Source organism: Felis catus, chromosome B2 (assembly GCF_018350175.1).
Source record: "Felis catus isolate Fca126 chromosome B2, F.catus_Fca126_mat1.0, whole genome shotgun sequence".
Taxonomy (NCBI): Eukaryota; Metazoa; Chordata; class Mammalia; order Carnivora; family Felidae; genus Felis; species Felis catus.
In genome coordinates this window covers 4,856,023-4,882,758 of record NC_058372.1, presented here as the reverse complement: position 1 = coordinate 4,882,758, position 26,736 = coordinate 4,856,023, and the positions used below count along the sequence as shown (strand labels likewise).

Genomic DNA, 26,736 nt, shown 5'->3' with positions numbered 1-26,736 from the left:
TCCCTATGATGGCTCACACATTTCCCTCCATTCTCTGGGTCACACCAGAACTGCGTGAAGAACTACTTTTATTTTTCTGGACTCAGGTCTCACTCTGCAATGCTTGGCCTTCCTTTGGCCCTTTAAAATTTTTTCTATGGTTCACTGGTGAGAAAGTGGTTGTCATTTCATTTTCTTGGGTCCTTACCCACTGTCTCCCTCCGCCCCACCCGTCAGCTTGGGCCAGGTTATAAACAGAGTGAGAGCTGATGATTCTTCGGACAGACTGGGAGAAATTAAACAGGGAACAGATTTCCCTGGGACCACTTCACAGGACCTCAGACTCCTTACCAATCAAATCATTTCTTCAAGGGAAAAAAGAGAGGGGAAAGGACAGCAAGAGACTCAAGAGACATACCAACCAGATGCAATATGTGGATCCTATTTTGACCATGATGACGAACCAATTGGGAAAAGGTCATTTTTGAGACACTCGGCACATTTTAATAGGAAGTAGATGTTAATAAGAAATATTGCTAATTATTTTGGTGTGAAATGGAATTAGGATTATGTGAGGAAATGTCCATACTTTTGAGATGTACACCAAAGGGTGGAGGAGTGAAATGACCTCAGGTCTAGATTTGCTTTAAAATGCTTCAACCACAATAACAAAAGGGAGAGAGGAAGTAGGTGTGGAAAATTCCTTTTTTTAATTTAATTTTATTTTAGAGAGGCAGAAAGAGAGATCGCGCACGAGCAGAGGAGAGGGACAGAGGGAGAGAGAGAGAATCTTAGGCAGGCTCCACACTGAGCCATGGGGCTGGATCCCACGGGGCTGGACCTTGGGATTACGACCTGAGCTGAAATCAAGAATGGGACGCTCAGCAGACTGAGCCACCCAGGTGCCCCAGTAGCAGATGTGGAAAATTCTTAATAATTGTTGCAACTGGTGATGGGTATTCAGGAATTTGTTATACCATTTGCTCTATTAAGTCTATTTATTGAATATTTTAATAATTTATTGGGTGTCTACCAGCCCGGTGCTGAAAAAAATGAGCCAATCCCAAGTAGCATGTGGGTATCAGGGCTCTGATCTCGCATAAAGCAGGCAAAGATGACTTCAGAGACAGTGATTCTTAACCTTTGCCCCCTTCCTGGAGCACTCTAGGACACAGTGCGTGAAAGAATGATGAGTGCAAGGTGGCTGCAACGCGGGATAACCCCTGTGTTCTTCAGATCCGGGTGCAGATCAAGGTGAGGTCATTGAGAAGGGAGATGTGTCTGTTTTCTCTAGAAAGGAAAGGAGATTTTGTTTGGCCTGTTAATTTCATGGGTCTACTGTATTCTACTTCAAAGCAAACAAGAAGTCTATAATTTGACCACAGTGAAGGTGAAATCAACTGGCTTCAGGTTCCAAATCCACCTGATTTTCCACTCCACTCAGGCCAACCTCTGGGCAGACACGAGAACTCCAAACTGGGACCATGTCTCTCAGGCAAGGAACAGGCTCGCAGAAAGGGGAGTTGTGGGGTCAGGGAGCCTCAGATTTTGCCTCTGTCCTCTGGCTCGTGGGGAGAAGCTTGTGGGAGCACTCCCCTTAGAGCAGGAGCTTGTGGGGCTTTTCCCTTAGAGCAGGCGGCAGAACGGGCAGAAACGAATGCGTGCTTCAAGCAAACCGGAGCATGGGACTGGGTCAGAAGAGCCAGGCCAAAACAAAAACATGAAATAATCTCCGTGCAGGGAAGGCAGGCCTTCAAGCCAATCGACAGGGAGTTTCTCCAGCATGTGGAGCCTCTTTCCAAAGAACTTAGTGGCAGGTGCTAAACTGAGAAGACTTTAGAAAAAGTGACCCTTTGGAAATAAAAACAGAACGGTCCCTCTTCTGGTGGCTCCGCAGCTGTGTGTGTCTCTCGTATCGCCAAAGGGCCTCGGAGAGGAGATGGACGATTACATTTTATGTTTGCAGATTCCTCTTTTCCAAACGCTCTGACACCTCCTCCGTATCCTGATAGCGACCCTATCAGGCATGACAGTTATCACGATCCCAGTCGTCCAGGTAAGGAAACCAACCTGTACGCAACCGTTCCATTCTGGAATTAGAATCCGACTTTCTCCCTCCCAGATGTGTCTTGTGTCTACCCATCTCCATTTTCCTTCAGCGGAGAAGGCAGAATTCCTCCCCTAGTTTTCTTTGGCTGTTTCTCTTTTTTTAAATGTTTATTTATTTTGAGGGAGAGGGAGAGAGAGAACAAGTGTGCTTGTGCAGGGGAGGGGCAGAAAGAGAGCGAGAGAGAATATATCAAGCAGGATCCACACTGTCAACACAGAGCCTGATGCAGGGCTCGATCCCACAAACCGCGAGATTAGGACCCGAGCCGAAATCAAGAGTCAGATGCTTAATCAACTGAGCCACCCAGGCGCCCTCTTTGCGTGTTTCTTAATGTGACTTTCCATCGCCCTGGAGCGGAGGGTCATCAGTGTTCAGAAGGCCCCACAGTCCTAATCAAGTACTCAGACGGCTCAGGAAGAATGGCTAATACTTGTCTATGACCCCCTTGCCTTGTATTTTCTTATTCTGTAGCCAACCATTCCTCCCATGAGGTGCTCATTATGGGTTAACAACACAGTACAATGATACTGACAGCATGTTAGACTCAACAAAAATAAACGAGCAATCTTTGCTACTCAAGGGAGATGCCCTCCCTGGATCTTATACTCTTGTGGTTAAGTCCAGGAAATCACGACCACCCTTAGGAACTCAGTCATTGTGTTTATTTGAAAACATCTGCTACGCTGAAATAAATATTTAACCTCCCTCCCAGCTCCTGTAACTTCCTATCAACATAACTATCAATAACCTCTAGAAAAAGCCTAATATACTGTAACATCTAATCTAGAAGTTCCCAAACTTGGCTGCAATTAGAGTCACCTGGAGAACTTTTATTTTCTTCTTCTTCTTATTTTTTTTTTTTACCTGGAGAGCTTTTTAAAATTTTGTTTTTCAACGTTTATTTATTTTGGGGACAGAGAGAGACAGAGCATGAACGGGGGAGGGGCAGAGAGAGAGGGAGACACAGAATGGGAAACAGGCTCCAGGCTCCGAGCCATCAGCCCAGAGCCTGACGCGGGGCTCGAACTCACGGACCGCGAGATCGTGACCTGGCTGAAGTCGGACGCTTAACCGACTGCGCCACCCAGGCGCCCCTGGAGAGCTTTTTAAAACTGTCATTCTCTCCAGAGATTTCGATTTAGTTTATCTGGGGTGGGGCCTGGGGATAGTTATCTTAAAAAAAAAATCTTCCCAGGGTTTAAATTTTCTCTGCACACGGTATGCAGCAATCACTGATCACATCTCTTTTCCATTCTTTTTTTAAAAAGATTTTTTTAATGTTTATTTTATTTTTGAGAGGGGGGGGGAGAGGGGGGGAGGGAGGGAGGGAGAGAGAGAGAGAGAGATGGCATGAGCCGGAGAGGGGCAAAGAGAGAGGGAGACACAGAATCTGAAGCAGGCTCCAGGCTCCGAGCTATCAGCACAGAGCCCGACGCGGGGCTCGAACTCACGAACTATGAGATTGTGACCTGAGCTGAAGTCAGATGCTTAACCGACTGAGCCACCCAGGCATCCCTTTCCATTCTTTTAATATCCAAAAAAGTAAGTCATGCATGGGTCTCCAGTCATCTAATTCCAATTCTACTACACAAAATATTTGAAAAAGGCACTGTAAGTCTTCACTGGAAAAACAGCACAATTGTATCTTTATTTAATGGCAAAAAAAAAAAAAAAAAAAAAAAGAAAAAGAAAAAAGAGAAAGAAAGGGAGAATGGTTCTGGGAATCGTAGGACTTAGAAAAACTTTGCCATTGTCGTGAAGACTTAAAAGTAAAGCCTTCTGGGGCGCCTGGGTGGCGCAGTCGGTTAAGCGTCCGACTTCAGCCAGGTCACGATCTCGCGGTCGGTGAGTTCGAGCCCCGCGTCAGGCTCTGGGCTGATGGCTCGGAGCCTGGAGCCTGTTTCTGATTCTGTGTCTCCCTCTCTCTCTGCCCCTCCCCCGTTCATGCTCTGTCTCTCTCTGTCCCAAAAATAAATAAACGTTGAAAAAAAAAAAAAAAGTAAAGCCTTCTACCTCTGGGCTGTTGGGACTAAAGAACTCAGCTGGCCTGGGTTTGTGAGCAGCAGACCGCTTTGTGAGTGCAGCTTTGACACGTTGCTTGACCTCAGTGACCTCATCTGTAGAAAGGGCATGAAGAAAGGACAGAGCTCATAGGTTGCTGTGAATATTAAAGAGGTTAATGAATGTCAAATGCTTAGAACAGTGAATAAGCATTTGCTATTTTTATCGTTACAGTGATGAGAATGTATTATCAAGTCATTTTTAGTTTAATAAGGTCTAGGTTGAGACTCCCTTGTGCACCTCCCAGAGGAGAAGAGCTTCTCAGGAGTTGATTTCGTGAGTTTCATAATTTACCTAGGCACTCGTTTGTATGTCCTGTGCATTCTCTAGTCTCTTGAAAGTTGAATTAGTAAACTGAGCTAGTGAGAGACTACGGAATATATGCAGAGGGGGACAAAAAATTGATTTTCTTATTTAAAACATGTAGTTGGTGAGGGTGGGGGGTGATGAGCGCCTGGCTGGCTCAGTTGACAAAGCATGGGACTCCTGATCTCGGGGTTGTAAGTTCGCACCCTACGTTGGGGAGGGAGACTACTTAAAAATAAAATCTTTTAAAAAATACATTTGGTATTAAATATGGTGCAGGACCCTTGGATATTTTACCCCTGAGCAGGCAGTTTTAAAAGTTAAATTTCCGTGGTATGATTTGCTGGCGTTTTAGTCAATACCATCCAGACAATCAGCCACTCTGAACATTTTCTTTTTTGAAGGATGTCATCCACACTGTATGTTTCTCAAACCTCTTCGCAGACTTTGGAATCGAAAGTACAGAGAACACTGAGTGTGGGTGTTGAGTACAATTGGAGGGGATGAGCACAATTCAGAATGTGAACTAAGTGACGTCTTTCAAAAATGACACAAATTCACATACGAATGCATTTTGATCCCATGGAGGGATAGAATTTTTCTGTGCACCAAAAACACATCATTCGGCAGGATGGTTCTATTGTTTTTGTTAGCAATGCGGGCGTTCCAGCCCACGAGCAGACGCCCTCCAACTGTTCAGCCTGGGGTATTTGGGGTGAAGAGGAGAGAGGACAACAGTGTGGTCAGGTGGCTAGACCCAGCCAGTCACCACATCCCAGCCCGCTGCCACTGTCCAGAGCTGGATTCCGGATTACGCTGTGTGCCATAATTAATATTCGCAGCAAGAGAGCGCGGTATTAAATTTACAGTCATGTTTCCGTCAGTACTTCTGGAGTCAAGGAAAACAGTTGACACGAGAGCATTTGTCCCAGCAAAGCAGCAGACACGTAAATGCTGTGGTTGCAAGTATTCTGCGTTTCCAGAGAGTGGACTCAAGCAATTTCATGCCATCGAAGTTCGAGCTTGACAGAGGGTCTCAAGTCTTACAGGGTCTTAGGGAAGGCCATAGCCATTGTCTTTGTGAGGGGTAGAGAGAGGCGGCAAGTGAGAACAAGGAAGTGGCAGGATCCAGAAGCTTGAACACACGCGGGCACACAAAGACACATCAAGTTGTGTGGTATGTGGTTCCAGAACCAGGCTATCATCACACAACTGGTGTGCATCTCCTCCTTGGGACAATGACCTCTGTTTGGTTTCCTCCTCTGTAAAATGGGGACCATTACACCTGTCCCTTAAAGCCCTTGTGAGGATTAAGGGACGTCAGACCTGTAAAGCAAAATGCCAGGCACGATGTGTGTACTCTGGTGAAACTGACGGCCATCACGATCATCGCCATCATTGTCATCCTCATCAAAGTCAAGAATAAAGACACCAGCTGCCTTACCTAAACAATGACAGTTTTATGTTCTCATGCTCCGATTTATTTTGAGAATCAGGCTGGTCTTGCTAGAGCCCCAAATCTCAAGTGGGAAATTCTGACACAGTAACAAGATTATTATGGACTTGCGGCTCGGTTGTCTGAGCCGGGCTCCCCCGTGAGGGGTGCAGGGCCAAGCGGTGAGTCGTGCTCAACTGCCCCTGAAGACAAGATCTGATTAGGGCACGTAACTTTGCCCTAGAAAAGCAGGGTCACTGTTTTCCAAACAATACCAACTGAAGGCCAAGTATACATGTTCTTTTTCTCTTCACGAAGCGTCCTTAGGTTGCTCCTTGGCATCTTTAGTGGAACACAGTGGAGGAATGAGAAAACAGTAGAGAAAACACACGAGGTGTCGCCTTTTGAATTTCACCGCAAGGCGTTGGTTCGTTGGTTTACCTAGCTCAGTTTAACCTCCTCTACCTACATCGGTTCCCACAAGGGAATCCGCCCTCTGGGGAACCACTGTGTTTTGTATGTCCGTTGTTCTGATAGCAGTAACTTCAGTGATCATCTACCGCGGACCGCCTTTTGCCTGGCGTCAAGGAATTCGGAGCAAAGCCTGCGGCTCAGTTGGACGTGAACATGCACTTACAATACTGACGTTTGGCTCCTCCTTTTGGTACTTCTTCAGTTTTTAAACTGCACGTTATTGTAGCCTGTCTCAAATTTTTGCAAAAGTCATAGAGTATAATTTTTCAAGCAGACGTTTATCAAGTCCTGTTCTTCTCTGAACGATTCTATACGAGTTTAAGCCGTCTATTGCTCGACAAAAGTCATGAGGATATTTCCATCCATGTCTACTCAATGCCTCACAATTTGTCCAGATGCTTTGTTTTAGTTTTTGGAAGCCACTGGATCCCAGGGGTTCAGAGGCAGTGTGGAAGCTAGTGATCCTGGCTATAAATCCCCCATCAATGCTGACAAAGGAAATCATCATCATTCCCCCTGAATTATTCCCATAAAAGAAATTATACTCAGGGCCCGTCAAGATAACTTCCGTTGCACTGATTTGAAAAATGGGTGCTTCTGGAAAAGATGAACTGGGAGTTAAGTCAGTAAATTAAAGCTATTGTTCTGGGAATCATTCAAATCCAGGCAGTCCAAATCTGAGGACTCTATTTGGGATGCAAATCGAAGGGAAAAAAAAAATATCCCCCGTTTAACAAAGCAACGCAAGTTGGCATATCACACACTGTGGTTACTGCTTTAAATCTTTTCTCCTAGAGAGAGAGAGAGAGAGAGAGAGAGAGAGAGAGAGAGAGAGGCAAATCGTGCAAGGATTAAGCAGACCTGACACGATTCATTTTTCTTCGACTGCAGGTAATTACCCCATGTAATTCTCGTCCGCATAAATTAAAACTGCATGAATTAACAATAATGCTGTCTTCCTCCATTCAGTAACTAAGACAAAAGTGATCGGGGACGCTTTTCCCGTGGGTATGGATTAGACAATAGTCTTTATGAAAGGGGACGAATGATTCCTTTTCTCTCTGCTTTTTCTCTCTCCCTCCCCCTCGGAGCGGTTCAGATCTCTGAGGCATCGCGAGGGTCAGCCGGTCGCGCCCTGAGAAAGGAGGCTCGTCGCTGACAACGGTGTAATCTACCAAGATGTACTGATCACTCAGAATGGTGTCTGTTTCGTTTCTCCAGCAGAGCATCTATGCAGACGCACCGCTTACCTCGCTGGAACTGTGAACGCCACGGCTGCCTAATGTGAAACAGCTTCTCGGCGATTGCAGCCGAATGGCGAGGAGTCTCATTAGTGCCTGGATGTCCGCTGAGAACCTTGGCCTGCAAACCGCCTGGACAGACTCTGAGTTACTGAGTTGCTGCTCTAAGCGATCGGGTAACCGGAGTGCAGTTCAGCCGGCTTCCCGAGGGTGCTGCTAACCGGCGGTTAATTTCTGTGGGAACCCTGAACTTGGGGGTCTTTGTGTATTTACATCCACAGCCACAGCCCAGACTCGGAAGCCAGACGGCCCAGGTTGAAAACAGTGCTCTGCTCATACTAGTCTTGCTGGGCCTTATTTCTCTCATCTATACACCGGAGATGATAAGGGGAATGACCTCAGTTTATTATGAGGACTCAGGGAATTAATCCATGTGCCGGGCACACTGAAAATGCTACTAGGTGGTAGCTATTCTTATTAAGATGACTCTTATATAAAATGTTTTTCTTTAGATTGTTTCACAACCTAAGGGGGGCTTTCTGTCAACACGCAGTATCACATACATGTACACGCATCTGTAAGTCAAGATTTGCATTTATTTAAAAAAATCGTGGGGCACCTGAACGGCTCAGTTGGTTGAGCGGCCAACTTCAGCTTAGGTCATGATCTCACGGTTCTCATTTTGAGCCCCGCGTCGGGCTCTCTGCTGTCTTCTGATCCTCTGTCCTCCTCTCTCTCTGCCTCTCCCCTGCTTGTGTGCTCTCTCTCTCTCTCTCTCTCTCTCAAAAATAACAAACATTAAAAAAAAAATTGCCATGACTTCAGACACTCCTGTGCCCAGGAAGGCCTGGCCTCTGTACCACATTCAGGATCACGTGATTTACCTACAGGGAGATGATGGAGGGAAGGTCCTTTTTGTCACGTGTAGAATCTATGTGCACAAGGTCTACCTGGGTCTATTCCGCCCCTCCCCCCCCTTGGATTGTAAAGGATGAAACTAGTTCCTTAAGTGAAAAACTACACATTTTCAGTACCTCTAGGTCGATAACCATATATTCGCACATATGGAAGCATCTTGAGTTGATGCAGACCCTTCGTCTCTTGCTTTGGCTATTTTCTTCCATCAGGGGAAAGAGCCATTTTGCAGTGATCAGAGCCAAAAAAAAAAAAAAAATTGCATCTGGAAAATATCTTATTGTGAAGAAACACACACTGAGGATCTTTTGAAAAAAGAAAACAAACAAAATAACAAACCCTTGAAAAAGAAACAGCACATGTCATTTCTATCCTATTTTAGGCCAAAGACCATTATGACAAAATTCAAAGGTCAAACTTTTTCCGAAATGTCATGGGAGCCTCAAACGAGAGCAGTTCCTGACCTCTCTGATGTCATTACAGGGGGCAGGTTTCCACTTGCAAAATAAAGTATCAAACTGAGAGCACCGGCCAGGTCACGAGAGACAATAATCAGACTTCGGGCTCCCAGTGAATTTGGTTTCAAATAGGCCACCTTTCGGTGACTGAAGGCGGCGGGCAGGCAGAACAACTCACCTCTCCCTCTCTCCAGCTTAGCACCGATTTTGCTACAGAGGCTAGTTGAGCGGACATCCTGGGGCGGAGAGACCCCCATGAGGGCGTGGGAACACTCAGTGCCGACCCAGCCCCTTCTGCACACGCACACTGTCATCTTGGACAAGCTGTTTCATCCTGAAGTTTTGTGTCCCAGTGTGGGGGGCCAGGAGCATTACTGGGAGTCCCGCTACATCACAGGGGGCTGGGGTTTAAGCGGGACACGATGATGAACGCTGCTGAAAATTGCAAACATCCACAGAACGTATGACGGTACCACTCAGATGAACGTATTACCATATTCTAGCATCAAGGGGGTCTTGAACTTGGACTTCAGGAACGGTAAACTTTAGGTATCAGGGAAGGAGGCATGTGCAGAAAAGAAGTGGTAGGAAGCAAGAAAAAGAGAAAAAGAGAAGGCAGCCTGTGGGGAGCAGGGCCTCCAGCGTGGCGGACCATACCTTGGGGACCAGGTCCCCGGGGCCCGCCGGCTACTGTTCCAGGTCTTGTCCACCTCCTCAGAGGTCGTTCCCCAATTTGAGGACGCTCCCCCCAGCACCTCTGCTGGCCACATCGAGGCAGCTCTGCTTTAAAAAGAACTTATTTGGGGGCGCCTAGGTGGCTCAGTCGACTGAGCGTCTGACTTCGGCTCAGGTCATGATCTCATGGTTCGTGGGTTCGAGCCCTGCGTCGGGCTCTGTGCTGACAGCTCGGAACCTGGGACCTGCTTCGGATTCTGTGCCTTCCTCTCTCCCTGCCCCTCCCCCACTCGCGCTCTGTCTCCCTCTGTCTCAAACATAAACAAACATCAGAAAAAAATTTTAAAAAGAACTTATTTGGATTCTTGCTCATTTACCTGCTGGCTTCGGCAGTTTGAAAACCCTCAGGGCTACCGGTCCCGTGCAAACAAACCAAAACGTTTGGCTAAAATGTGTATACATTTTAAGAATGAGTTTCTTAGGCTGACCTCCTACAGGAGAAGGCGGCTTTAGATTTAGATATGCTTCTACCGACAACTCTCGTGTTATCTCCTCCGACTGAAGAAATGTGACAGGAATAACACGAGACGGTTTTCATTTTCTGCATCTGACTGTTTGGACCAACGTAGGAAGGGCGTGTTGGGTGGAGATACTGTTGAAGACCCTTTGGAACGTATAATGTGCCCTACAGACTGACCGTATACAGTTAAGAGTTAAGCTACAGAACATCGATATTTACCCCTAACACTGAGACACTTACGCACAATCTCTCCCTAATGCCACCCTGCCAACGATACATGACAAATCAGAGAGTAACTTCTAGTATGGCAAACGGGCAACTATTCTGGTGCCTTTTCCTCCCCTCCCCCTCATGCTTTAATGGCTTAATAACATTTGTCAAGCTTCCTAAAAATCTCAGGCATCCACTTCTGTTCTGCCTCATGCCACAGTCCCTCAGAGCAGGACGGTAAGGAGGGCTGTGCCCCCCCCCCCCCGGGCTCCCCGTGACTTCCCACAGCAGCTGCACTGAATATACATGACTGGCACTCGACATCACTCCAGCCTTTGAGTCAGATGCCTCCCGACTCAAGCTGGGAAGCACAAAGGAGCATTTCCCAGAACCCCCTGCAACTCGGATCCCACAGGTGATGCCAGGGGGCTTCCCCCGGGTGCACTTGTACGAGATTTGGAGGCAGTAGTGATGGGGACGCTGCAGGTATGTTTCCTGTGGCTGATGTAACAAATCAGTACACATTTAGTGGCTTAAGACGACACACATTTATTCTTTTATAGTTTCAGAGGTCAGAAGTCTGACATGGGTCCTGCTGGCTAAGATCAAGGTTTCAGCACACGGTGTGCCCTTCGGGAGGCACCAGGGGATTGTCCATTTCCTTGCGTCTTCTGGCTTCTAGAGACCACCTACACTCCTTCTCCGTGGCCCCCGGCTTCATCTCTCTTATCGCCATGTTGAATCTCATCGCCATGTTGAATCTCTCTCATCCTCCATAGTCATGTGACCACAGCTCCTCTTTTAGGGACCCATGTAACGGGACTGGGCCCACCTGGAGAATCCAGGGTAATCTCAAGGTGCTGGACTCAATTACAGCTGCAAAGTGCCTTTTGCCACGTGAAGCAACACATTCACAGGTTCTGGGGAGCAGGATGTGGATATCTTCGGGGCGGGGAGCTTATTTTGCCGACTGTGCTGTACTTCTTCTCCTCTATGGTAACTACTGGTGACCACCCTCCTGGACCGTCTGGCTTTGCCGTGCTGCCTTCCCAACTGGCTGTTTTCCGGACCATGGCTGTGGCAGCCTCATTCGGGAGCTGGTGGCTTCTCAAGTGGGCGGGCAGCTTCTTGATGATGGATCAGGCAGGGGCTCCATTAGTGACCCAGCATTACCAGGTGGCTTGGTGTGTGACCCAGCAGCTCTGTAAGCCATGTTATTTTATATCCTTTCTGCCGAGTGGATCCTGTTGTCTGCAACTGAACCCAGACGCGTGGTCTCAGTGCTAGAACCTTGTGTGTGTCGCCCTCTCTCTTTTCTGAGCTCTTCTGAGGATGAAGCATCACCAAGACAACACGAAATCGGCTTAGCACTTGGGAAGGTAGGAATCATCCCGAAGTGGCTTCAAATGCTACCAGTAACCTTCTAAACAAAAGGTAAGGCATTGCTGCTCAAGGGTTAGCAGCTGACAGTTGGCCTGGAGCCTTCGTGTACAGGAGTTCACCTTGAACCTCCGCATACAGCAGGGCACCTACTGTGTGTCACGTTAATCAGAAGGTAACCGGCGCAGTTAAGGCCAAGGCCACGTCACTCCAGGCCTTCGTATGTAGCAAAAAGTGGGGAACTCACAAGCTCCACTGGGAATAACCTCTTAGGAGTTGCACTAGCTCCACGAAACTGTCGCTTTGAATTTATCCCTCCAGTTCGGAGAAGGGGAAAAGCATGTGCCCCTGGTGTTCGTCTGTGCTGTTGTTGTGTTTATAAGGTGCCCTCCCCACCCCGCAGCAGGCTCCTGCCCTTGCCTCCCTTCCGAAACTCTCCTAGAGGACAAGGACAGAAGGAAAGAAGCTCGAGGAGAATGGGGTCATTGTTCCTTCAGTTCCTTCCTGGACAATTTGCTTGAGAAGGAAGAGATCACCTCCAGGCTAGAGGTGAAGGCCAATGGCATTCAATTCAAAAGAGAAACGGCAGAAAGGAGAAGGAGTGACACCACACTGGCTTTCTGCGCGCAGGCTGCTTTTTGGAATGCTCAGCGCCGGCTTTGTTTCAGCATTTCTTGGCCTTATTAATAGCCCTGTTTCATAATTATTCCCATCTGACCTTCTCTGCCAGGCATGCCTCCGCACCGTCCCGGGCTTTCTTACTACCTTCAGTGTGGATCTTCAATCTGGGTCACGGGCAGTTGGTTAGTATTTGATGCCTGCCATTTGCTCCCCACGCATGCAAAGCCCCGAGGGCACAGGAACAAGGGAAACAGAGCCTCTGGGTCCTCAGGGAGCTCACAGTCTTTCCTCTTCCATCCCATTTGTCTGTATGCCTACACCAGGCTCGGGAACGAAATCTCCACCCGCTGCTCCCATCACAGCCTTCTCCTCCTCCCCTGACCTCATAGCCCTTATTTCTAGGATGACCGTGTAACTTATTGTCCAAACTGGAACACTTCAGAGCGAAAGAGGGTGCTATTAATAATTATGCTGCTGCGTCACAAGATGCGGACGGGGCAAACCAAGACGTGTGGACGGCACACTGCTCAACACGACTGGGTTCTTCCTACTTCTCTTCCAGACTGTGCACCCCCTGGAACCCACCTACAATCAATATCTTACACTTTTGTACTGAATGCAAACTCTAGCTTCGGCCAGCGCCCAGAACAGTTGCTCAGTAAACAGGTGCTTAAATCGAAAAAAATTTAGCACTCCCCTACATTACGACGTAACACTGCGGACTTGGACTTCAGATCCACTCAGGAAATGAACATGACTGTTAATCACTCTATTATATTTTAGAATGCTGAACAGTGTGAAAAATATTCCTTTGTCTAAGACTCCCCCCTCCTTGCTCTAGCAGAGAGCGTGTTTTGATCTCGCGGAACACAACACAGACACGTTGCCCCTCATCTGCTTTCACTGTTAAAAAAAAAGCTAATTTCCTTTTTGATTAGTGTAACGAACATGTGAAAATATTCAGTGTCACATAAACAATGCACAATAAAATAAATTGCCGTGGCTTCTTTTCCTGATGGTGCCCAGCGTTTCCAATGAGGGAGGGCAACCCAGCGTCGGGCCATGCGTCAAATGATCTTTTCTAGAGAGCCTGCGAAACTCTGAGGAAAACATCTACGATTTTTAGGGAACATTTCCAACGGAAGTGATGAGTGTACTGTGACCAAAGAAAACAGCAACAACAACAACTCCTGGCCATTCACGCCATTAACCCAGAGAGGAACCTGGTGGCCTCGGAGAGGAGATCCAGAGAGGGAAGCGGGCGTGCGGGTGTTTCCATATGAATTCACCGAAGATAAACGTGTCGAGCGATTCCGCTTAGTGGGAACTCGAAGGCTTCCGTGTGCACCGTGGTGAGGTTTTCATTTTCAGGGGGAGCAAGCTGTCTCAAGAAACGATAAGGATATGATTTCACAAGTGGGGAGAAATGAAAAGCCGGAGGCGGGTTCCCTCCAGGGGACAGGGAAAGGCACACCATCGTTTTCCTTTCTGAACAGATCTTTCCGATAATCACACTGTGGGGTGTTTACGTGACAACGGCTTTATGACACCATTCTGCACCCAGATTTGCCTTTGGGGAGCCAATTATGTGTGGCTGCTCTCTCCGCACCTCCTCTCCCCGCCCCCACCCCCGATTCCCTCGTTTCATTGTCTGTTTTCAGCTGGTATTCTTTTCTGGTTGAATGGCCACAAACACAAGCTGTCCATCTCCTCCAGCTCCTGGAGTTCGGCTTGGCAGATGAAAATAACCTTGGTAAAGAAGCTGTTCAGAAGCACGAGGCCCTGCACAGGCCACCAGTGCAGAGGAAGCTCAAATGGAAAGTCAAATCTGTTGCCCCAAGGAGCACCCATCGTGTTAAATCACACGGACTTTCACTTCTACACCGCTTCCTCCCAAGAAAAGAAACTGGTTTTAGACTTCTTACTTCTTTCCAGAATGAAAACAAAACAGCTTTTTTATTCCCCCCGCCCCCCCTCCAACCCGCCGAATGCAGTGAACAGTAAAAGACAACACTGGTTTGCAAACCCTTCGGCCCAAGGGACCATTGTTTGCTTCCTGCAACCACTTACTATAAATCGTGCGGGCTGTTCCGCTCACTGTGCAGAACTGCCTTTGTCTGTGTTCTAGTCTCTTGACACTGAGGGATGAGCCAATAATCCGTGAATTAAACCAAAATATAACAGACAGGTGACTTGGGTGCATTTGGAAGTCGGCGAGTGGTTGGTATCACAGCTGGGCAGGGGTTTTGCCATAGTAGGGATGTTTCCACTTAGTGACCTCAGATTCAGGGCAAGACACCGGCAGTCACGGGCGGGACCCCAAGCCAACGGACTTCAATGCTAAAGAGTGGGATTTTTATGTGAGTTTAGTTACCCCCATGTATACATATAAATAAATAGCTCCCTCCAGGCCCCCTTGGCTTCTCTAGGTCACTTGTGAAAGGGGATAGGTCCCTTTTCTGCTGGAAATAATTTTACTTCGCAGTCCACAAAAGGGAGGAGAGCCATTTCTGGAATCTGTGTCTGGGTACTCAGAGTGCCATGCGAGTCCTCAGTGCATGCTTTCGGTTTTTCCCTGCCCGAGCTTAGTATTTCTTTATATTTATCCTAACGGTAAAATATTCAGAGCAAAATGTCACGTTGGAGCGTCAGAGACAGAAGCAACACTGATTGGGGGTCTTTTTGGAAAAGCCACATACACAGCTTGTGTTTACTAAACACATTGTCCAACGTTCAGGTTTTCAGATGTTCGGACAGACACGTGTTTTACCTTCTGGGGGAAGAGCCCTAGCTTGGCAGGATCTGAAGAGAAGGGCAGGCCAGGCACCGGAGGCTTGACCCTGAGGGCTGGGCTGGGAGGTAGTGGTGAAGAGGGGGGAGGCCCTTTTCCCTAGCTGCTGTTACCCTGGCTGGACCCACCCCTGCAATTTGCTCCCACAGAAGGGGAATGGTTACTGGCTGCTTCCTAAGTAACCACTGGAGAATAGCCTGGCCATGCTGGTTCTTAGAGTTCACAGTGACGCCACCTGCTTGTGACAGCCGCTAAAACAGATAGATGGAAACAATGGGGGAAGCCGGTGGTTGGTAGCCGGGAGCTCCAGAGTCTGGTCCAACAAGACTAGAGGAGCAAGAGGAAGCAGGCAGATACGCCAATACTGGGGTGGGGGTGGAAAGGAGAGGAGGAACATTCTCAGAGCCAGAGAAACCTGACAGAAAACAAAAAGGAAGAAATGACCGTGTGTCAATCAGGTAACACAGGGGCAAAGGCTGGCAGAAGAAGCCCCGCCCCAGCCCCCCAGAGAGGGCCAAGTGCAGTGTCTTTGGGAATGGGGGCAAGGGTCAGTCGCAGTCCTAGAACTTCAACCAAGGACACGGATCTGAGCATGTAAGAGGTGGCGGCAGGGCATGTAAGAGGTGGGCATGTAAGAGGTGGCAGGAAAGGCAGCCCGATGTGATTTCTCACACTGTCCTGACGGTCCCCTGCCCCCAATCAAAAGCTTCGACGTTTCCGCTCGGTCACTCGAGCAACACGTGGGTATCTCTGGGACAAGAACCTTCGAGGCCGCCAATGCCTTCTCTGAGTCCCTCCCCCAGCCTCCCTCGCCCGGCTCTCTGGGTTTTCCACCTGCTCTCCGCCCCCCAGGGAGCTGCCCCTTCGCACTGGGGACTCTCATCGGGCGCTTCTAGCCCCGTAACATCTGGGTGGCTTCCGCCTGCGCAATTTCAGGCAGCGCCCGCTCCCTTACACGTGAGCTCTTCTCTCTCTGCTCCCTACCCCCCTGGGGAGGGGACAGGAGGCTACAGTGTCGCCGGTGACAGAGTTGCACTTGCTCTTCTCCTGACCCCTCCCAGGCCACGGGAACTTGCAGGGCGCTCCCGGTCCTCAGGTGCATCGCCCTTCCCCCCCATCTTTGCAGACACAGGTCGGCCGCCGCGCTCGCCTCTTCTCCCGTTTGTCACCTCGCCCACCCGCGCCCTCCCCACCCGGGCAAGGGGATTTCAGACACGCGGGGAGGAGGCTGGGTCACAGCCGGGCTCAACCCCGGCAGCCTCGGGACAAGTTCAGACGCTGGACACGGAGATCCCAGCCCCGAGCGGGACTCAGAGCGCCGGAAGTCGCTGGGTGACAGCGGGCCGCGGGACCCGCCCGAGGGCGTCCGCGCCCGCACCCCCGGGAGCCTCTCCCCCGCCCCCCGCTCGTCCGGCCGTGCGCCCCCCCCCCCACCCCGTTCCAGGAACGCCCCGGGCCCCGGGGCACTGCCGCGGGCTCCTCACCGTCCCCGCGGCCAGTCCTCCGCTCCCCCCGGGCGCCCCTCGGCTCCGCCTGCAGGGGTGCGTGTGCCCCTGTTCGCTCGGCAACTTCGCGCCCCTCCCCTGCGGGCAGCCGACGCGCGGACCCTCCCGGGCGCACGGACCTCAGCCGGGCTGCAGGCAGACCCAGAGGCCGGAAAGAACCCGCGAGAGGTGCACATACCTAAAGACGGAGGCTCCTTGTCATGACCGGGGGACCCGGGGCTCTCGGGCGTGTGTAAGAGCCTCCGGCCAACGCGACGCCCCGAGCCGCGCTCGCCCCGCGGGGGTGCGGGGACAAAGGGCCGCGGGGAGCAGCGGGGACCCTGCGCGCAGACCCCAGCCGCCCTCCCGCGTCCGCTCCCGGCAGCTGCGGCGAGGGGTGCGCGACGCTGGCGGAGCCGAGCGCGCGGGCGGAGGGGAGGGGGGGGCGGGGAGCCGGCGCAGGGGAGGCGCGGCCGCGGGCCCGGCGGCGTCGGCGGAGCGGGGAGGGGGCCGGGGGAGACAGCTGCTCGACAGTCGCTCGGGCCGGCTCCGCCAGGCTGCGCTTTGCTACCCGCCTGCAGCCGATGGATGGCGGGCGCGCGGGGGAGCCAGCCGGCTGCAGAGTGCACGGGGGCGAGAGGGCAGGGGAGGCCGAGGCGAGCGAAGACCCCTCCAGCTCACCTTTGGGGATTTGGGAGAGAGGCTGTGCCTGGAAAACGCGCGGGGGGGGGGGGGGGGCGGCAGCGGCGGTGTGTGTGTGTGTGCGCGCGTGTGTGTGCGCGCGCGTGTGTGGTGGGGGGTGGGGGTGGGGTGAAGTTGGTTGCTCAAGGTAAGAGTTGTGTTGGAAAGCCCCCCAGGGGAGGTCGGCCTTGGGTGGGCACTGCCCTAGGCTTGTTTGGGTAGACAGATCCTGTAATGGTGGGGAGAAACGGTTTTTATTTTGTTTTGCTGGATTTGACCTTTGGGAAACACACTCCCATTTTGGAGTGGGAACTCTAGGAGACTGGGAGTCTCTAAGACCCCAGAGATGAGGTCTCTGCCACCTGCTTAAACAGGGAACGTCTGCTGTGTTTCAGTTTCCTCATCCGTAAAGCCACCACCGTCCTGTACAAACTGTGGCTTTAGATTACGCGAAATAGAACAGCACCGCCAGCCCCAGCTTGGGATTCGGTAACTTTGTGAGGGAGCTAGTGAGAACGGATGAGCTTTGTGGCGCCTGGGTGGCTCAGTTGGTTAAGCTTCCCACTTCGGCTCAGGTCATGATCTCTGGGTCTGTGAGTTGGAGCCCCGCCTGGGGCTCTGGGCTGACCGCTCAGAGCCTGGAGCCTGCTTCGGATTCTGTGTCTCTCTCTCTCCCCCTGCATGTTCTTGCTCAGTCTGTCTCTCAAAAACAAATAAACATTAAAAAATTAAAAAAAAAAAAAAAGGAATCCATGAGCTTAGACAATGAGCAAAAGGGAACATTCCAGAAGACGGTGTCAACACCAGAACACCTATATCCAGTTGTGGTAAGGAGACTGCATATTCCCAGGCCCGGAATAGGAACAGCCAAAAACACAGCCTGATCAGCTAATCACAACCCACCGAAGGATACGATAGAAGCAGAGGGTGCTGGATGCCTAGAAAGGCCACCAAGGGCAAGCACTGGTCGCCGTGTCTCTGCTTTAGACTGGGAAGGGCAGCGAGTGCCTTGACGTCTGAGCCTTTGGTTTTTCAAGACACCACCTCTCTTCGCCCTTCTTTTGACTTAACAAAACAGCTTCTGACAGCACTCCCTCCGTCTTCCCACGCGGGCGCTCCTTCAGAGGAGAAAACGTGTGCACCACATGACAGGAACGTTCCAGTCTGCGTGGCCAGCTAGTCTTTGTATGTTTTCAATAGTGGTATTCTTTTCTTTTTAAATTTTTTATTAAACATCTTTTAAAAAAGTGTTTATTTAATTTTGAGACAATGCGAGAGACAGAGCGCGAGCAGGGGAGGGGCAGACAGCGGGAGACACGGAATCTGAAGCAGGCTCCCGTCAGCACAGAGCCCGATGCAGGGCTCGAACTCACGAACCGTGAGATCATGACCTGAGCCGAAGTCAGACACTCAACTGACTGAGCCACTCAGGCGCCCCCCGCCCTTTTTTTTTAAGTTTATTTATTTATCTTCAGAGAAAGAGAGCCAGGGCGGGGCACAGAGAGAAGGAGAGAGAATCCCAAGGAGGTTGTATGCTGTCAGCACGGAGCCCGACACAGGGCTTGAACTCACAAACCGTTAGATCGCGACCTGAGCTGAAACCCAAAATCGGATACTTATCTGGCTGAGCCCCCCGGGCGCCCCTCGATATTGGTATTCTGGTCAATAGGAAAGTCCCTCGTGAAGTTGGTTGACTTGAGCCAGTCCTTGCTATGCCGAACACTCCAGTTCATTGACGGGCTTCTTCTATCCTTGGCTTCGGAATGGGTACTTCACAGTATCATTTATTCCTGACTATAATTCTGCAGTAGGCATTATTACTCTCACTTCATGGATGGGAAAACCAAGATTCAAGAGCGTTAATGTGACTTGTCCAAGGTGGTGTTTTTTTTTTTTTTTTTAATTTTTTTTTTTCAACATTTATTTTTGGGACAGAGAGAGAGCATGAACGGGGGAGGGGCAGAGAGAGAGGGAGACACAGAATCGGAAACAGGCTCCAGGCTCTGAGCCATCAGCCCAGAGCCTGACGCGGGACTCGAACTCACGGACCGCGAGATCGTGACCTGGCTGAAGTCGGACGCTTAACCGACTGCGCCACCCAGGCGCCCCCAAGGTGGTGTTTTAAACAGCGATGTTTGTGACAATTTGTTATACGGCAGCAGATGACCAACACAGAAAGAGCAGTCTATTAAAATATGAATATGTTGTGGTCACTCTCCTGCTTAAAACCCTGTATTCCCCATTTTGTAGGGTAAATCTCAACTGCATACAAATGCTCCCAAGTCCTTGCAGCCTGGGGTCCCCCCCCCTTACTAAGCTCCAGCCACAAGGGCTTTCTTTCAGTTCAGTAAACAAGCCCGAGCCACTGCTCAGAGAGGTCTTCCTTGCCCGCCCACGTCTCTAAGTATATCCTTCCCTCCACTTATTCTTTTTCAAAATCCTCTTTTTTTTAGCACTAATTATAAATTGTAATGGTCTGATTTGCCTTTTTGCTTGTTTCTTGTCTCTCTTTCCCCGGCCCGTGAGATCATATGGACGGAGAGCATTTCTGTCTTAGGTGCCGTATCCCCAGCACAGGGCAAGAGCTCGGTACCTTCCTCCCATTCTGAAGCCCTCCTTCTTCTTGGTGGGTCCTTCTATTTCCCTTGTGAACCCCGCCCTCCCCGGCAGCCTCTATCCATCTTTGTAATCTTTGCCCCTGTCCCCATATGGGAAACTCATCAAGATCCAGTTTAAACAGTCCAGTCTGTTTCTGCTTTTCCCGGGTCCCTTGTCCCCCTTTCCTGCTGTCCTCACCACAGAACTGTCACAACATCTTAGATCTTAGCATCCCTGGACATGCAGTGCCCCTTGTACCTTGGGTTGTAGCTATTTGCGTAGAGTCTGATGCTTCCAGACATTTCTGCATTTACCTCACTCTGGACAAGAACACCTGGAGAGGAGCACAGAGGTGCAGTAGGAATTTGGGGAGAAAGGGGTAAAGAGCTATTGCACGTTAGCCTCGGTGCCGATAGGGCTATGCGGTGGGGGGCGAATATCCACCCTTGGGGATGGTAGACTTCTCATCTCCCTCCCCCCCCCCCCATACTCGTCCGCTCCTGCTGCCGTCACAAAATCCCACGGACCAGGGGGCTTAAAGGACAGACATTTATTTCCCCACAGCGCTGGGGCCTGGAAGTCCAAGATCAAGGTTCTGGCTGATGTGGTTTCTGGGGAGGACTCCCTTCCCCGCTTGCCCAAAGCCATCTTCTCCCTCCGTCCGCACACCGTCTCTCCTCAGTGCGTGTGCAGAGACAACAGTGAGCTGTCTGGTGTCTCCCGCACGAGGACGCTCGTCCCTGTGCATCGGGCTCCACCCTCACGACCTTATTTCCCTCCAACTACTTCCTTACTCCAAATACAGCCAGACTGGGAGCGAGGGCTTCAACATGGGACTCTGGGGGAACACAAATGTCCAGTCCACGACACCCCCTTCCCAACTCCCTGCCTTCCTGATGAGGCACGGGGCGGTTGTAGACGTCATACAAATTTTATGGGGGTGGGGGGCAGTGGGCAGAGGATGAAAAGAAGGATTGGCATTGTCTCACTTGAGCCGACAACAATCCCTTTTTCTATTACTGTCCCCATTTGAACGATAAGAACGCTGATGCTCCGACAGGTTGAGAAAGTAACATGGTGGCGGTCACAAAGGTGGGGGTGCTACTCACAGTCAGAGGTGATACACATTTGGCGCTATGTGTGCTCTAGGACATTCTACTCCCCACCCCGGTTTCCCCCTTTGGGCTTGGGTATGTTGCTGGGCCTTGGGTGTGCGGGTGGGGGCAGGGCTGGGCACATTCAGAGCTAGAGGCCAGGGGACTGGGAGAGGCACGGAGGGACTGGACAGCACAGGTCTACACAAGCAGGACACAATCCTTAGTGGAGTGTCTAGTGCGAATCTCAGAGCCCAAGGGCACATAACCAGATCGAGTCCGCACCAGGACCAAGGTCTCCCGGTGCGTAGTCCGGCCACCTTCACACTCCCTCTCCAATCACTGCCCCTGCTGCGGTCACTCCCTCTCCAATCACTGCCCCTGCTGTGGTCACTCCAGGGTTCATTCCTGGGTGGTTATTTCCCCTGTCTTCCCACTCTGTTAGAACACCACCTCCTTCTTCCTGGGATCCCTATGATAGCCTAACCAGGATGCTTCTATCTCAAGACGTCACTGATGCAAGCATTCGGAGACTCCTTGGTTGAGCCCTTGTAAGTTCGTCCAGGGACACAGAGACTCCCAGAGCTGGTCCGGCACTGGGGATGGGGATATTAGAGGAAACTCTGCTAGTTGTGGGACTTTACATCACTCTTTCCTGCCAGTGGAGAGACACGGTTCTCCTAGGGGAGAAAGAGTTTGACACAGACACCCCCCTCCCCTCCACTGATGTCAGTCCTAACTGAAAACACCCCAAGGTACCAGAGAGAGCTGTTGTTTCAACTAAGGGCAGGAGACACGGAGGGGGACACGAAGGTAACCCATCTCGTGGAGCGGGGCATGAGGACACTGTAAATAACTGGGGTGGGTGTTATGAGAGAGGAAGGAGTACGGATGCTATGGGAACAGCGATTATTTCTGGTTCCATAAAACAGGGCGTTTGAACTTCAGCAGTACTGACAGGGGTCTCTTTCAATCACTGAATTTTATCCCTCTTTTCCCTCATGGGCATTGGTTCAAGCCAGGCTTGGGTTGGGGAATGGCATTGGCCCAGCCAGCCTGGGGGTTCTTTCTGCCATCAGTCCATCCTCGTAAACGCACAGTTCCTTAGGGAAAGCAGAGGAGCATCTAAAAGGCAACCAACTTATTTTCCGGACTTAACGATTCAGATATTTCATACAGAACTCGGAGCACGCCCGGAGACCCGCTGGGGCCACGAAGCGACGCTGATGGAAGGTGCCAGAGATTCCGTGACATCTAGTGACCCCTCTCCATTTACACTCCTGTATATTCCTTCTGCCCATGATGCTAGTGCATTCTGGCTTCTCCTCTTGGTCCAGGGGGTAGCCAGATACACGTGAGATCTAAACTCTCTTCATAACTGTGGTGCTTAGTATCCATGTGGACAGCAGATCTAACATCCTGATTTTGGAATTCCTTCTCTACTCTTCTGACCTTCCTCCATAGGCATCCGACCACCCAAGTGCATGGCCAGATCACGGCTTGGAAGGCTGCCAGCCCTCAGATTCTTGAACCCCTTCCTTATACTGTAACTCTCTTACCCCCTGCCTTGCTCACATCTGCTGAATTCTTCATTTGCTGCTCTGATCAATCTTTCTGTATTCCTTTTTGTTTTTCATTTGCTAACTTAGGAAGCGCATGAGAAGCACTGTGGGGAGGAGTTTAAGGTGTAGATTTTCGAGTTACCCCCTCTCCCGTTCCAATTTAGTCATTAAAAAAATTCTTTTTCACGTTTATTTATTTTTGAGAGACTGAGAGAAAGAGCAGGCGCGGGGGAGGGGCAGAGAGAGAGAGAGAGAGAGAGAGAGAGACAGAGACAGAATTTGAAGCAGGCTCTAAGCTCTGTGGGGCTCAAACTCATGAGCCGTGAGATCATGCATGACCTGAGCCAAAGTCAGATATTTAACCGACCGAACCACCCAGGAGCCCCTCCAATTTAGTCATTTTAACAGGCGCACAGACAACTCTGGTGCCGTTGTCTCAGAAGGCACTGTTCTGGATAAGACCCAAGCAGGTGCCCGGTGCACTTGGCACTATAGTGTGGTTCTAGAAGCTTCTTCAATACACCCCACCACCCTTAGGGCACTGCTGGCCCTGAGTTTGGCTCTTCCAGCTATGCTCTGTGTCCAAGGAACAGCCCTGTAGAGAGTCTCGGACTTGGTGACGCTTAGGTTCTATTTTGGTTCTGCCAATAGAAAGCTCAGGGCAGATCTTGACCTTTGAAATCTCAGTGTCTTCACCTGTCGAATGAAGGGTTTGCCAAGTGTCCTTTCGGCTCTGACATTTGACATTTTCTGCTGCCACAGTTTTTGCTCGAATTTCCCACTGCCTGGAAATTCTCTGCTGAGAATCACCCATCGCTTTTTCTCTGACCTTTGATGTTTGTCTCCAGAAATCCTGCCTCCCCTATGAAGCTCCGTTCACACACCGCCTCCTTCATGGAGCCTTCCCTGGCCCGCCATGCTGTCCCTGCATTCTCCTGGAAGTACGGTGGCCCGTGAGCACAGACCCAGTCACATAATTTCTTTCCGTTACAGATCTTTGGTCCACTTCTCCTCATTAGTGCCTATGTCCCTTGATGTCGGGAACCGTGATGCTTTCAGTCGTGGAAGCTTTGTATTAGCGGGTGTAGAGGACAGTCAGTAAACACCGACCGCGGAATGACAGCATAGCATGGGCCCTGCTGGCTTTCGTCACCGTTTCCCCCGGAAAAGAGCATCATATGCCCGCATTGATTGATGCCAGAACTATACCTACAGAAGCACGCTTCAGCTCGACAGATGACAGCCGGGTCCTGCTGACTGCTTTCTGAACTGCGGAGAGCAAGACCCCATTTTCCTTTGCCCGTGTCTGGTACTGATGATAAGGTTCTCAAGGGAGCAGACGTCTCAGGCTGCGGTTTCCTCACCATTGTCACACGTATCTGCTTGCACAATGGGAAACGTGTTTGGCCAACGTCCTTAGCGTTTGAGTGCGTCCCAGGAATGAATGTCTCAGGGGTGCTGAAATCAGGCCTATGCACTTGGGCATCTGATCGCGACCCTCCACCCACCTCCACCCCTGCCTCTAGCTTCCACACCAGGTGACCTGGAAGGCCATGTGGGTAGGAGGTAGTGAGCAGAATGTTTCCCGGCAAGAAACAAAATGTGCCCTAAATGTAGCCAACAATCCCCTTCTATCCAGAAATTTGAGATTAGATGCTCAGACATTATGTTACAGCGGGATGTAATTCTCTGCTGTAATATCATTTGGATTAAAAAATTTTTAAAAATATTTATTTCATTTTTGAGAGGGACACAGAGACAGAGCATGAGTGGGGGAGGGGTGGAGAGAGAGACAGAGAACTGAAGCAGGCTCCAGGCTGTCAGCACACAGCAGGATGTGGGGCTCGAACCCATGAACATGAGATCATGAACGGAGCCAAAGTCAGACGCTTAATTGACTGAGCCACCCAGACGCCCCCGGTATAATACCATTTGGACCAGCAGTTACCAATTTTTTGGTCTCAGGACCTATTACACAATAACATAATCTAGACTAGTCATTTTATACTTTACATAATATGTATGTATATGTGAGCTATATACATATATGTATATGTATGTACACACACACACACACACACGTGTGTGTGTGTGTGTGTGTGCACATAACATAATCTAGGCCAAATCCCTTTACGTTTAACAAAATTATTGAGAGTGGTGCCTGGCTGGCTCAGTAGGTAAAGCATCTGACTCTTGATCTCTCAGGGACATGAGTTCAAGCCCCACGTTGGGTGTGGAGCCTACTTAAAAAAAAAAATTACGGAGGACCTTAGGGAGCTTATGAAAGAGTGTTGGGAAACATTAGGGGTCCTCAGACCGCATATTGAGAAGCTCTGATCTACCCTGACCAACATTTCGGCAGAATGTTAACTTTGCAAATTCCTAGAGCCACAAATACTTTAACACCGAAGGTAAACAGTATACATTTAATTCACTAAATGTTATTGCACAAAGATGTTAAAGTATAAAATAATTTTAAAATGGCTGCAGAAGTGGTTGGAAACCATCAGTACATATGTGTAGACATAATGCTAGGCATTTGATATGGGAGCTTTCTTGAGGGTTCTAAATGGACTCACTTTATAGTAAATCTGCCCCCTTTTCCTCATTAGCAGGGGAGCCATAAAAGAAGAGGTTTGTCCTTAAGGTTCTCCAAGGCGATTTATTTATTTACCTATTGTAAATAGGTAAATACCTATCCCAAGCAGGCTCTGCATTGACAGAGACGGGGCTGGAACCCACCAACCATGAGATGATGACCTAAGCCCAAAACAGGAGTCAGCCGCTCAACCAACTGACCCACCCAGGCACCCCTCAAATTCTTCCTTCTGCAGCTCACTCGTTTAGTTGTTTTCATGTCCCTTTCCATTTTAGGCCAGAGCCACTGTTGCACAAGACCCCGTTCAATCCCTTTCCTTCTGACCGCCCCAGTTATGCAAAACACCTTCCCAGACGTCAGTCCCTCCCTGATTCGAAGAGCGAGACTGTTAACGTCAGGAGGGGACTTCAGGAGGCAGCACAGGCCGGGAAGCCACGTTATCGAACGCTCTGTAAAGCCTCACCATCATCACGGACATTACTTGGGAGTCCAGTTCAGTCTGAACCAGGTCCCTGTGAGCTGAAGCGAGCGGTCACCACTCCTGGAGCGCTGGTAGAGCGAGCTGCAGCGTGTGGGACAGCGGGGGACGCAGGAGAAAACCCCGAGGACCAGGCAGGTGCTCTAGACCCCGCTCGTGGGCTCCCAGCTGCCGGGCGGGAAGGCCTGTGTTCCTTCCTCCAGTCCTGGAAACCATTCGCCACCCTTGCTAGCTTCCGGGTCCACGCCTCTGTCCTTCCTACGTCACCGTTTCACAGCCTACGCCCCCCACCCCAACGCACATTTTACCCAAAATCAGGATCGTCCCCCACCCCCCACCCGGTTTCATCTTGCAGAGGTGAGAGTGGAAATCCGACTCCCCAGGCACAGCTGGCTCAACCCACAGAACCTTCTTTGGCAGCAGGAACCCGGCCTGGCCCCGTGTCCCCGCTTCCCTTCTTTGCTCACACTCAATCCACGGCTCCAGCGGCTGTGGATGGGGGCTGTGACGCCAGGACAGAGCGTTGTCCCCCTCTATAATTAGCCAGGCAGCAAGGCTGCTGCAATGTCCCTCCGTTGACAGTGCTCTTGAACCGAATAAATTATTCACGCCACCAAAGTGTAATTGGCTGCCACGTTCAAAATAGGTCATTCACACTCAGGCTTCTGGAGGCGAAGATTTCGCGGCGATGGCAGCAAATCCGAGCGCTTAGGTTTAAGCAAATCTCCAGAGAAAGTGGCTTCTCCAAGCAACCACCCCCCCTTACATATCTTTCATCGAATCCTGGTGACGTTCATTAGTGGCAGCGCGAAGAGGCTGAAACAGCTATCTGCAGGCAGGCTGGGGTGCCCGGGGTGCGGGGTGGGGGTGGAAGGCTTTGTTCAGCCTCTTCCTGCGCTGACGCCTTCTCCGTGAGCCTCAAGGGGCTCCTTGGGGAAAAGCAATGTGAACACGTGCTCGTGTTTGTTCTTTGCGCCCAAGACGGTGGCCAAGTCAGAAGGAGGACGTAACCGCTGGGCACCAGCAGGTTTTAGAAGCGTGAATGTACGTGCACAGGCCTGTCT

The 26,736-nt window shown here is 50.4% G+C and overlaps 1 protein-coding gene across 7 annotated transcripts in view; it reads right to left on the bottom strand.

Moving 5' to 3' along the window:
- Nucleotides 1–26,736, bottom strand: part of RIPOR2 (RHO family interacting cell polarization regulator 2) — a 232,957-nt gene that overhangs the window by 78,741 nt on the left and 127,480 nt on the right. The window contains exon 1 of one of the 7 annotated variants that reach the window (XM_045057052.1): nucleotides 16,860–17,075. The exons of the other annotated variants lie outside the window; for them this stretch is intronic. The gene's annotated coding sequence lies outside the window, so the exon portion shown is untranslated. Of the gene's footprint in view, nucleotides 1–16,859; nucleotides 17,076–26,736 lie in introns of those variants that run through there. 7 annotated transcript variants of the gene reach the window in all.